Source organism: Herpailurus yagouaroundi, unplaced genomic scaffold (genome assembly GCF_014898765.1).
Source record: "Herpailurus yagouaroundi ecotype Mexico unplaced genomic scaffold, PumYag 248, whole genome shotgun sequence".
Classification (NCBI taxonomy): Eukaryota; Metazoa; Chordata; class Mammalia; order Carnivora; family Felidae; genus Herpailurus; species Herpailurus yagouaroundi.
In genome coordinates, this window is record NW_024412465.1 from 5,627,137 (window position 1) to 5,639,270 (window position 12,134).

The following is a 12,134-nucleotide window of genomic DNA, read 5'->3' on the forward strand; positions in this document are numbered from 1 at the left end:
GACAGATGGATAGATAGATGGATAGATAGAGGATAGATATAGTGGATTGATGGATGGATGGATGGATGGATGGATGGATGGATGGATGGATTACATATGTAGGTAGATAGATATAGATGATATACATATACATATACATAGTGGATGGATGGATGATGGATGGATGATGGATGTATGGATTAGGTGGGTAGATGGATGGATAGATAGATAGATAGATAGATGATGGATAGATAGATACAGTGGGTGGGTGGATGGATGGATGGATGAATTAGGTAGGTAGAGATAGATAAATAGATACATAGATGATAGATAGATAGATAGATAGATAGATAGATAGATAGATATGACGGGTGAATGGATGGATGGATGGATGGATGGATGGATGGAAAAATGGATGGATGGATAGATAGATACATAGATAGACAGACATGATGGATGGATGGGTAGATGGATGGATAGATAGATAGATAGACAGACATGATGGATGGATGGGTAGATGGATGCATAGATAGATAGTAGATAGATAGATAGATAGATAGATAGATATGATGGATGGATAGATAGATAGATAGATAGATAGATAGATAGATATGATGGGTGGGTGGATGGGTGGATGGGTGGATGGGTGGATGGGTGGATGGAAAGATAGATAGATAGATAGATAGATAGATAGATAGATAGATATGATGGGTGAACGGATGGATGGATGGATGGATGGATGGATGGATGGAAAAATGGATGGATGGATAGATAGATACATAGATAGACATGATGGATGGATGGGTAGATGGATGGATAGATAGATAGATAGATAGATAGACAGACATGATGGATGGATGGGTAGATGGATGCATAGATAGATAGTAGATAGATAGATAGATAGATAGATAGATAGATATGATGGATGGATAGATAGATAGATAGATAGATATGATGGATGGGTGGATGGGTGGATGGGTGGATGGGTGGATGGGTGGATGGAAAGATAGATAGATAGATAGATAGATAGATAGATAGATAGATATGATGGGTGAACAGATGGATGGATGGATGGATGGAAAAATGGATGGATGGATAGATAGATACATAGATAGACATGATGGATGGATGGGTAGATGGATGGATAGATAGATAGATAGATAGATAGACAGACATGATGGATGGATGGGTAGATGGATGCATAGATAGATAGTAGATAGATAGATAGATAGATAGATAGATAGATATGATGGATGGATAGATAGATAGATAGATAGATATGATGGATGGGTGGATGGGTGGATGGGTGGATGGGTGGATGGGTGGATGGAAAGATAGATAGATAGATAGATAGATAGATAGATAGATAGATATGATGGGTGAACAGATGGATGGATGGATGGATGGAAAAATGGATGGATGGATAGATAGATACATAGATAGACAGACATGATGGATGGATGGGTAGATGGATGGATAGATAGATAGATAGATAGATACAGTGGATGGATGGATGAAGTAGGTAGATAGACAGACATATAGATATACATAGATGATAGATAGATGACAGATAGATAGATAGATAGATAGATAGAAAGAAAGACAGAGAGATGATCGATCAGTTGTTTTTCATGCTAGGTCCTGGGCACTGCTGACATGTGCAGCTAGATGGCTTTATGAAGCTGGGCGTCCTGTGCACTGAGGGTGATGAGTGTGACCAGGAAAAGGAGCCCTATACATTGCAGAGTGTCACCTGGGGGCCCAGTCACCTCCGGCAGAAGGCTCTTGGCCAACACTGAGCCTGGTTGAGCGGGAGCATTCATACCACATCTCATCGTCACGGTCCACAGTATTGAGACATGCTGGGGCTCTCCTTGGGGTCTCAGGGAACACCTAACCATATTGACTACAAAAATCCACGTACGCTGCAGTGAATCCCGTGTATTAACACCGAGGCTAGCCCAGGGGGTTCTTTCCCCAAGCCCCAGGGAGTCTGTCTGGGGCTCCATGATGTGGATAGATCAGACACAGCCTCCGATCTCATGTGAGGCCCAGGACGTGATATTGTCATTCCGAGGGGCCTTGACAGTCAGATCAGTTCTGTGCCTCCATCATAGGACACGCGGTAAATTAGGAAGCATGATGCGTTACGAGCTCTGCGACGGTTTTCTGGTGTCAATGCTGCGTGGGGACCCACCGTTTTCACACAACCACGTGGTCCATGAGCGGTGGGGGTTGATCTTCTGTGGCACTCGGGAGAGTCCGTCATGGGCTCCAACACATGCCCAGGGCCCCCTGCAGGACAACTGAGCCCGTCTCCCCACCGTGCTGCTTCTGCTTGGAGGCAGGCAGTGGGTTGCACCTGGAGAGGGGCCTCCAGTGGGGGGACAAGACGTCCTGGGGCCACACACCTTCTGATTGAACCACTGAGGAACCCTTTCCCAGGACCGAGTTGCCCCTCTCCTCAGCCTTGTCCGGCGCCTGGGACCCCGAGCCTGCAACGCTTCTGACAAGATTGCATCTCAAGGTCGACCCACATCCAATTCAAGTGGAGCTGCCCCGATTCATGCCGTGTGCTTTCAAATAACCTGATTCCACCATCCACGAGGAGTCTTGTCATTAAATATCCCTGGGCCCGTCTGGAGGGGAACGTGCCAGTTCCAACGCAAGATGACACGTGTGTTTGGAAAGCGGAGGTCTCAGAGGTCAGAGAGAGAAATGCATTCACTTTCCGCACTGGGAAAAATTAGCAACGGCCCCCGGGGTCTTCCTTCTCTGAGGGTTTCTGTGTTGATCGAAGTTCTCAACAGAAGCAGACTGTGGTGGTTGATTTTATGTGTGAAGTTGGCTGGGCCTCAGGTGGCCTGGATATTGGGGCCAACGGGACTCAGGGTGTGTCTGGGGGAGATAAGCATTGTATCGGTGCACTGACTAAAAGAGACGGCCTTCCCCAGGGTGGGTAGGGCTCGTGCAGTCCTGCGATCCTTTCACGGCCAGAGGACAACACAAGGTGGCTAACAGCAGACCCAGCTCCCTGTGCCTCACCGTCTCCAAGCTGAGACATCTGTCTTCCACTGTCCCCAGACTGGAACATACAGAGTCCGCTTTCCTGGGCCTCCAGTCTGCAGACAGGAGACCACGTGAGCCTCCGCAATCATGTGAGCCAATTCCTTTAATAAACTTCTTTATATGTGTGTGTAGATATCATACTGGTTCTCCTTCTCTTTCTCTTATATGAATGACAAGGATTATTCATATAAGAAACACAAGGATGGATGGATATAGAGAAAGGAGGGAAAGAAGGAAGGAAGGAAGGGAGGAAGGAAGGGAGGAAGGAAGGAAGAGAGGGAGGGATAGAGAGAGAGACAGAGAGAGAGAGAAAGAAAGAAAGAAAGAAAGAAAGAAAGAAAGGAAGGGAGGTGATTGATACATACATGATAAATAGGTAATACAAAGATAGGTGATGGATAGAATGGATAGATAGACATGATGGAAAGAATGATAAATAGACATATAGATGATGGATGGATGGATAGATAGATAAATAGATAGAGGATAGTGGTTGGATAGATAGATAAGAGTGATGGATAGATGGATAGTAGATGGATGGACAGATAGATGGACAGATCTACATCTATCTATAGGAGAGACAAAGACAGATAAGGAGACAGAGATCTTTTTTACTTATTTATTTTGAGGGAGAGATTTATTTTAAGGAACTGACGGCTACAACTGTGGAGACTGGCAAGTCTGAATTCTGCTGGGTCGACCAGCAGGCTGGGGCCCAGGGAAGCAATGATGCTGTATCTTGAGCGCAAACACCATCTAAAGGCAGAATTCTCACTTCCTCGCAGGAGGAGATCAGTCTGTTTCCCTCAGAGCCTTCAACTGATGGGACGAGGCCCACCCCCTCACGGAGGGCCGCCCGCTTTGCTCAAAGTCCACCAATTTAAACGCTAATCCCATCTAAAAGAAATGCCTGCACAGGAACGTGTAGGCTCGTGCTTGACCGCAGATCTTCATACTGGGGCGCAGCCAAGGGGACACATAAAACTCCACATCACCTGGCAGCAATGAAGAGGGGCTCTCTCAAGGGTGCTCTGGGATCTGGGGCAGGTGGCACGGCCACATTCATCCCATGGCTCTCTTCCCTGGGATGAGGCTCGTCTTACAGGGCACGAGGGCACGTGGCTTGTTGTATTTTGTTTTTTGCAGAAGACTTTGTGTGGACGTACATTCTCGTTTCTTTTCGCCCCCGTTTTATTGAGATATACCTGATGTATAACTCTGTAAGAGCCCCAGGGGGACAACATCATAATGCGCCATGTGAAATGTGCCAACGGGTTTTTATTCTTAAGTTTCGGAAGGGATAAGAAAGAACGCTCGAGACCTTCGACCCTGGGAACCAAAGAATGAAAACCACTTTCCTGGCAAACTGGTGCTCTTGTGTTTTCTTAATCTAACTGGTCGTCCTCTGCGTTTCGTCACCAGAAACCAAAGTGATATCTCTCGTCCACAGAGATACGTCACATGTATCAGGACGGGGTGGCTCGGTCTTTCATTCGCCTCCTCTGGTGCACACCTTGTGAAATCCAGCAAGTGGATGGGATATGAGAACGCAACACCCCAAAAATGAGACGCCTGCTGTGGGGTCCTTGTGTTCATGGCAAGATACAGATCTGCTTCTCGTGATCTTAATCAGTTTTGCAACAGTGAGCCCACTGGCCTCCACACCACCCAGGAAACGCAGCTCTTTTCCTGCCTCCCAGGGGCCCTGCAGTTCACAGTGGGGGGCAGGGCGTAGGATTCTGTATCTGCAACAGCACGCCCGCCCTCCCTCCCCGGCTACCAGCCTAGAACACAGATAAAGGGTGTGTGTGCATCGGGAAGTTGCATGTAACTCATAAGAAGGAAGCCAACAGAAAAATGAGGTGCCTGCTTAGAGAGGTACCAGAGTGACGTGTGAATGCAGAAACGTCACCCATTTAGGTATGGGACTGTGTCATTACGGGCTGAACTGCATGGAAAATTCAGCTGTCAAAGTCCTCACCCCAAGACCTCAGAATGTGACCCCACTTGGAAATGGGGCTTTTGCAGATGTAATTCGGTAAGACAAAGTCACACTGGAGGAGGCTGGGTCCCCACTGCAATATGACCGGTATCCTTCTAAAAGGGAGAAATTTAGGGGCGCCTGGGTGGCGCAGTCGGTTAAGCGTCCGACTTCAGCCAGGTCACGATCTCGCGGTCCGTGAGTTCGAGCCCCGCGTCAGGCTCTGGGCTGATGGCTCAGAGCCTGGAGCCTGTTTCCCATTCTGTGTCTCCCTCTCTCTCTGCCCCTCCCCCGTTCATGCTCTGTCTCTCTCTATCCCAAAAATAAATAAACGTTGAAAAAAAAATTTTTTTTAAATAAAAGGGAGAAATTTGGATACAGACACACACACCGAAGGAGGACCACAGGAGGACACAGGGAGTAGATGCTATCTACACACCCAGGAGAGAGGCCTCAAAAGGAACCAGCCTGTACCCCACCTGGATCTCAGACACCCAGCCTCCAGGACCAGGAGGCGTAAATATCTGTTTATTATTCTGTGACAAAATAAATTACAGACTCAGGTACTCTGTTACAACAACCGTAGGAAACCCATACGGTCGGGACGACTTCCTACACAGCATTAGGACTCCAACCACTGTGGTTTTCTTTTCTGCTTCCTGCCCTGATCTGTTGTTTCTCAGAAATGGAAACCAGTCACACCGAGAGCAACACCATGGCCTGTGGAGGATTCCTTGTCTCCCCCTGCAAGTCTTACTGGCCTCCGCACTTCAGTGTGATTTGCAGATGGCTTTCAGAGGGACTGATTGTGTCCACGACCACTCCAGCTCAAGACCTGCCTGGAACAGATGGACAGACACACACTGCTCCGTAGAGTTCTCTCTCCCATCAAGTATCGAAGGGGGCACTCCACGGGTCAGAGGCCACGAGGAAGAAAATATGGACAGGACTCCCTCAGGCCACCCCGGATTTCCTTATCTAAATTCCAGACCCCACGGGCGTAAGGATCAGCTCTACATAGTCACCAAACACAACATCCTCTGGGTCTGCAGCCAACCTCACATGTTTCCAAGGATGGAATGCATTCCCGATGCCACTCTCTGACCTCAAGGGAGTTGAGCTGGAAACAAGTACCGCACAGCCAACCAGATTTTCTTCCACGGCTGCACCCTTCCACATAACCCACGGGCCAAAGAAGGAATCGTGACGAAAACAGAAAAGATTTTGAAGGAATGATGTCATCCGCAGACACGGCCCCACAGAGGCCCATGATGTCCTAATCCCTGTGAGATAGGCAGAATGCACAGAGCCCGATGTGGGGCTCGAACCCACAAACCGCAAGATCATGACCTGAGCTGAAGTCAGACGCTTAACAGGCTGAGCCAAGCAGGTGCCCCAATACTTTGGCATTTAGCCGGAGAAACAGATTTCGGACTTCTGGCCGCTAGAACAGCGAGAAAGCAGATGTCTGCTGTCTAAAGCTTGCGGTGCTTTGTTACAGCAGCCTCGGGAGGCTCACACAAACAATAATGAAGACACAACGTATCAAAACACCTGAGATGGGACCAAAGCAGTAAACACAGGCAGATTCATAGCCTTGAATGCATTCCTTAGACAAGAAGAAATGCTGTATGTCCAAGGCCCATGATTCCTTCTTCAGTATTTAGAAAGAGCTAGCACAAACCAAAATAAGGTGGAAAGAATACAATTATGAAAGCAAGAGATTGATAGAACGGGGGGGAAATGTACAGGAGAGGAAGAAAAAAATGTGGACAGGTTATCCTTATGCTTGAGAGGTCCAGCGTTTAGACACGACTAGCGTCTACACCATGGGGTTGTTTCACAGGTTGAATGTGTTTACACGTGTTTAAGGTTGGCTGACAGGAAATGCCTGATAAACACCCACTAATTACAATCAGGCGTTCCAAAGCAAGTGACACCTTATTTCTGTTTCGTGTAACACCCTCTGTGTTACATTTCACATCACTGTGAAAGGATGGAGGCTGGGCACATCCCCTGTAAGATGCTTTCCCATTTCCCCAGCACATACTGTTTTTCCAGGATGGATGTGAATGTTGGCTTCTCCAGCTACAGCTACGTGCAGAGACTTAGAACCTCTGAGCGTTCCACCTCCTGTCACCCACATCCCCTTCTGAAAAATGCAGAAACACCACGCTCCCACACAAAGCTAACATTTCGACATGTATTTCCAATCGCCCCAAAACAAAGCAGTTTCCCTGAGAACTGCTTTTGCACACCGCCCCCTTCACCTCAAGTCCTACGTGATCCCCTCCCTCTCTGTGCATGAAGATTTAGGGCACCAGGGTCTCTAAACTGAGATGCCCAGGGCACCAGAGACCACCTGGGGGTCCCTGTACACACTTAGTTTTTAAACAACCAACTCGCGGGTGATTCAGATGGTTGAGCGTCCGACTTCAGCTCAGGTCATGATCTCACGGTTCATGACTTCGAGTCCTGCGTTGGGCTCTTTGCTGACAGCTCAGAGCCTGGAGCCTGTTTCAGATTCTGTGTCTCCCTCTCTGTCTCTCTGCCCGTCCACAGCTTGCTCTCTCTCTCTCTCTCTCTCTCTCAAAAATAAATAGAAACATTAAAAAATTAAAAACAACAACAACCAACTCATGACAAAAGACATAAAGTTGCTCCTTTTCTAATCAACATTCAGCTCCAATGCAAGTTCAAATACACGCTCGAGAAAGTTCTAGAATTCTCGGCGAACAAGAGAAAAGCAGGTCCTCCTCCAGGATAAATCCTACCATGGTGCAAATAGACCCCAGCAGGTCCAAAGGAGATGCCCATCTTCTTAATATTCAGCCCCACGTATCCCAAACCTGGAGGGTCCCATGCTGCCTCCTGGGGGCACCAGTGTTCATAGCTGGGAAAGTGACTCAGAAAGCAGGGGAAGCCCCACGTTCACCAGGGCAGATGCACTACTGACCTTTTCAGTTTATCCCCCTTCCCTCTTCCATCCCCAAACAAGGAAGAGAAGTCAGAGGGACACATCGCTACTTTCCAACATGGCGGGATCCTTTCTCACTATGCTCAAGATACACAGTGGGGATTCCCATGGGTGACACTTGTGCACGGTTTCCTCCTGCTCCGGTCCGCGTTACTCCGTGAGTGAGCAACCCCTTATTGGAACCAATCGTGCTCCAGTGACCTTGACTCCTCCTGTGTGACCTTGTAAGATGCCTGGTCGAGTCAATGCCTGTCGAAAGCAAAAATAGCACGGTGGACGCATCTGTCGCTTTACGGATATTCCCTTTTATTCAAAGCGTGGGAAGGTCTCCACCAGAGTTCACCCCATTTGGGAAGTCGCGCCCGATACATTTCTTTACCGTCATGTTTAATAACTGTATCGAAGCCTGTGATATATTTATGTTACTTGCATCAATTTGACCGCACTGACCACAGACTCAGAAGAAGCTTTATAGCGCAGAGGGTCCGGCGGACAGGAAGTGAAACATGTTTCCATTTCAACGCGCGTACCTATCTTTGTGGTCCTGACTGGGATGGGGTCATAGAGCAAAGACTTTCAAACCCGGCTCTATAAGACTCTAGGCTCAGAGTCTGCAAAACACTGATAACAGACTGGCAGTTTGAGGAGAGAGGGGAAAACAAAACAATGTAACATTGCACGATCTTTAACAAGAGTTCCTTCGCGGGTTGGTTAAATGCATGACACGGTACATGAAGAGGACACCATTCGTGTGCCTTCGAAGGGGTCGCCTGGCATTTGCATTTCTAAACAGCAATGTGCACGGTGTGTCCGACATTGTTTGCGTCTTTCAAATGTAAGATATTAGCTACAGTAGTAAATTCTTTTAGAGTCCACAGAGAAAGTCATGTGTGCTAGCATTGGGGGAGGGGTCTGTGACAAAGAAACGGCACACAGGTGGCTTAAAACAACAGAAATCATGCTCTGCCAGCTCTGGAGACCAGAACTTTGAGATCCAGGCAGGGCAGGGCTGCTGAGATCCAGGGGGGGCAGGACCACTGAGAACCAGGCAGGGCAGGGCCGCTGAGAGCCAGGCAGGGCAGGGCCGCTGAGATCCAGGCAGGGCAGGGCCGCTGAGATCCAGGCAGGGCAGGGCCGCTGAGACCCAGGCAGGGGAGGGTCGTGCTCCCTCAGAGGCTCCAGGGGAGGCTCCTTCCTGCCTCTTCCAGCTTCTGGGGCTCCAGGCGCCCCTGGGCTCGTGGCCGCGTCCCTCCCGTCTCTTCCTCCGCCTTCACGAGGCTTCTCCTCTGTGTCTCTGTCTCCTCTTGTGTCTCTTGCAAGGACCCCTGGCATCGGATTCAGGGCCCCCCTCCTCCAGGAGGAGCTCACCTCAGATCCTTCCCTCACGCACATCTGCAAAGACCCAATTCCCAAATAAAGCGTCCTCCTCAGGTGCCGGGGGTGACGATGTGGACCGATCCTTTTGGGGTCACGTTTCCACCCCCAGCCCCGTTGGAGGCCACGAATCAGGGCTCGGCGGATGGCGGTGGTGAGCGTGGCCCCGTTCCCGTAGGGCCAGGTGGGGAGAGGGCGCGTGTGGGGGAAACAGGCCGGGCCCCCGAAGGTGCGGAGAAAGAGGAACCAGTCCCCGCGGGGGCCAGTCCCTGTCTGATTGTCACCACGTTAGCAGTGGGGGAGGGCGGGAGGCAGAGCAGCCCCGAACAAGGGTGATAAGTCTGTTCTCTCGGCAGTCTACACTCGCTGACTTCCCTCCACCCATAGCAAGCCTGGCAATGGCTGTGGGTCCAAAGGTAGAAGTCCGAGCCCAACAGACACACGGGGGCCTGCGAGGGTCCGCGGGGTCCGTCCCGAGGACCCTACAAATGTGTCCCCGGTCTGACATTTCCTCCTGCAGTCCGGTCCCGGGAATCACCCCAGCCCCTGCGGCCGCTTAAAAGGCCAGGGTTGAAATTCCCCACGTCCCTCAGGACAGAACTGAGATGCTTTCTCACCGCCACGCTGGGCAGGCTTCACTTCCCTCCTGCTGGGTGTCTGTCCCCCGACACCCCACCCCCGCGGGCGACCGGCTGGGCTCGGCTCCGGGCCCCTCCCGGGTTGGCCCTGAGATTCCCTTCTCCCGGGAAGCCCCTGGGGGCCCACTCCCTGGGCAGGCTGCTGGCCGCCCAGACTGCCCCGACTCGGTGCGGGGGGGCGTGTGGAGCAAAGGGGCACCCAGGCCGAGGGTGCCCTGGGCGCCCGGGGGGTTCCCTGACCCCTTCTGCCGATGGCACAGTGGCCCCCGTGCCCCCTCGGAGTCCGGCGGTCTCGGGGACTCCAACTTGCTTCCGAACTTTAAAAAGCACCCGTAAATGGCCCTCAGGTCCTTTCCCTCCTGCCTGGGACCGGCATCACGCGGGGCCGCGGGCCTCCCCGGGATTCGCGTCCACCTGTAGGGCCACGCTGGGCAGAGGAGACCCCCTCGGGCGTGCACAGCGTCCCGTCTTCAGCCTGTGCGCAGCCACCCCATCGACCTCGCGATGCACACGCAGAGGCCCCGGTGCCCCCGCGACCCAGGGGCGGCGCGCGGCAGCCTTACTGTGCCATGTGGCTTTTATTTTTTGTGGTGAGGACGGTTCCCACGAGACCTGCCTTCTAAGCACATTCGTAGGGGCACGATCATGTCCCGCCGTCTGTAAGCACGAGGCCGCACGGCCGATCTCGAGGACCGTTTCTCCCGCGACCCTGGAGCCCCGACCCCGTCAAGCACCCCCTCGCCTTTCCGTGTCTCCCTGCCCCTGGCGCCCTGCACCTCAGGACGTGAGGGCCGGGGGACCGCCTCTGCGTGGAACCGCCACGGGGTTTCCCCTCCCGCGTCTGGCTCGCGTCGCTGAGCGCTGCGTGTTCCCGAGGTCCATCGGTGTCACAGCAGGTGCACAGCGTCCCTCTTGCTCGAGGCGGACTGCCAGTCCCCCGTGGGCGTGGACCACGGGGTGTAGGTCACATGCTCACACGACCGAAGTCGCAGCTTGCCTCTGATGCAGCAATACCAGTCGGGACCCCAGAGCACCGAGGCCAAGACCTCGGACAGCGGCCACGCCTGCGTGTTCCCGACAGCGTGAGTCCCGGCGGCGGAGACGTGAGAACATCCCACGTGTCCGCCGAGGATGGGCTGACGTGCAAATTCTCCGTGGTGGGAGTGAGGTCCGGGGAGCTAAGCTTGACCGCCCCACCCTGGCTGGTCCTGGGCTCTTTGCACAGGACCGGGAGCCCCATCTCGGGCCCTACAAACCGTAGGGGATGCAGACACGCTCAACCCCGATCGCGAGGCCGTGGGGATGGGTCACAGGCTCCCCTCTCTGGCCCCAGGCTTTCCAGAGCTCTGTCCCCTTCCTGCTCCCCACTATGACCCCAAGACACCCACCCTGTGCATCACCTCTGGTCCCTACTGCTGGTCCCCTGGGTCCTGCCCGGGTGTTTTTGCCTCAGTGCCTACACTCGGCCTCTCAGAAGCCTGAACAGACCCAGGAGGGGTGGGCGGCCAGCCCTGGGTCGGGGGGAGTCTCGGACCCCAGCCATGCACTCTCCCCCTACTCTCCATATACCCCTGCGTGCACACATTGCAGCAGGCATCGTACTTAGTGGGATTGCACAAATGCATGCTGCTCCGTCCCAGGCCGTGGAAGGAAGACTCCTGCGTGCCCCCAAATACGTCCACCGCCTGGTCACCACGTCCTGTACGTGGCTTTTGTTGGTTTGCAAACAGGGCATTGGGTTTGCAGATGCCGTGAGGGTGGTTCACCGGCTGACCTGGATGGAGAGAGAACTCAGGACAGGAGGGATGGTGCCCAGGATGCTTTGCACGTGGAAGAAGGGCCCCAAGCCAAGGGACACAGGCCTCCAGGCGCTGGAACAGGGCCAGGCCGCGGGCCCACACTGACCTGTCCCCTAGCTGGACCGCCCCCCGCGTTGTGCGATGGGAACGTCACATTTGTTGTTTCAATAGGAAACAACAAATCCCGCGTGCCCTCCGTGAGGCAGGAGTCTGCAGGGGCGTCGTTCCTAACACGCTAATGTTACAAACCTTCAAGGGCTTGCCCTGCATTCCGTAAGATGCATCTTCTAGATTCATCCATGAAGCAACAGGACTGA

General features: G+C 52.3%; 1 protein-coding gene across 1 annotated transcript in view; it reads left to right on the plus strand.

The window, feature by feature from the left end:
- The window catches only part of P2RY8 (P2Y receptor family member 8), a 36,465-nt gene that overhangs the window by 6,476 nt on the left and 17,855 nt on the right, over positions 1–12,134 (plus strand). The gene's annotated exons all lie outside the window — the stretch shown is intronic.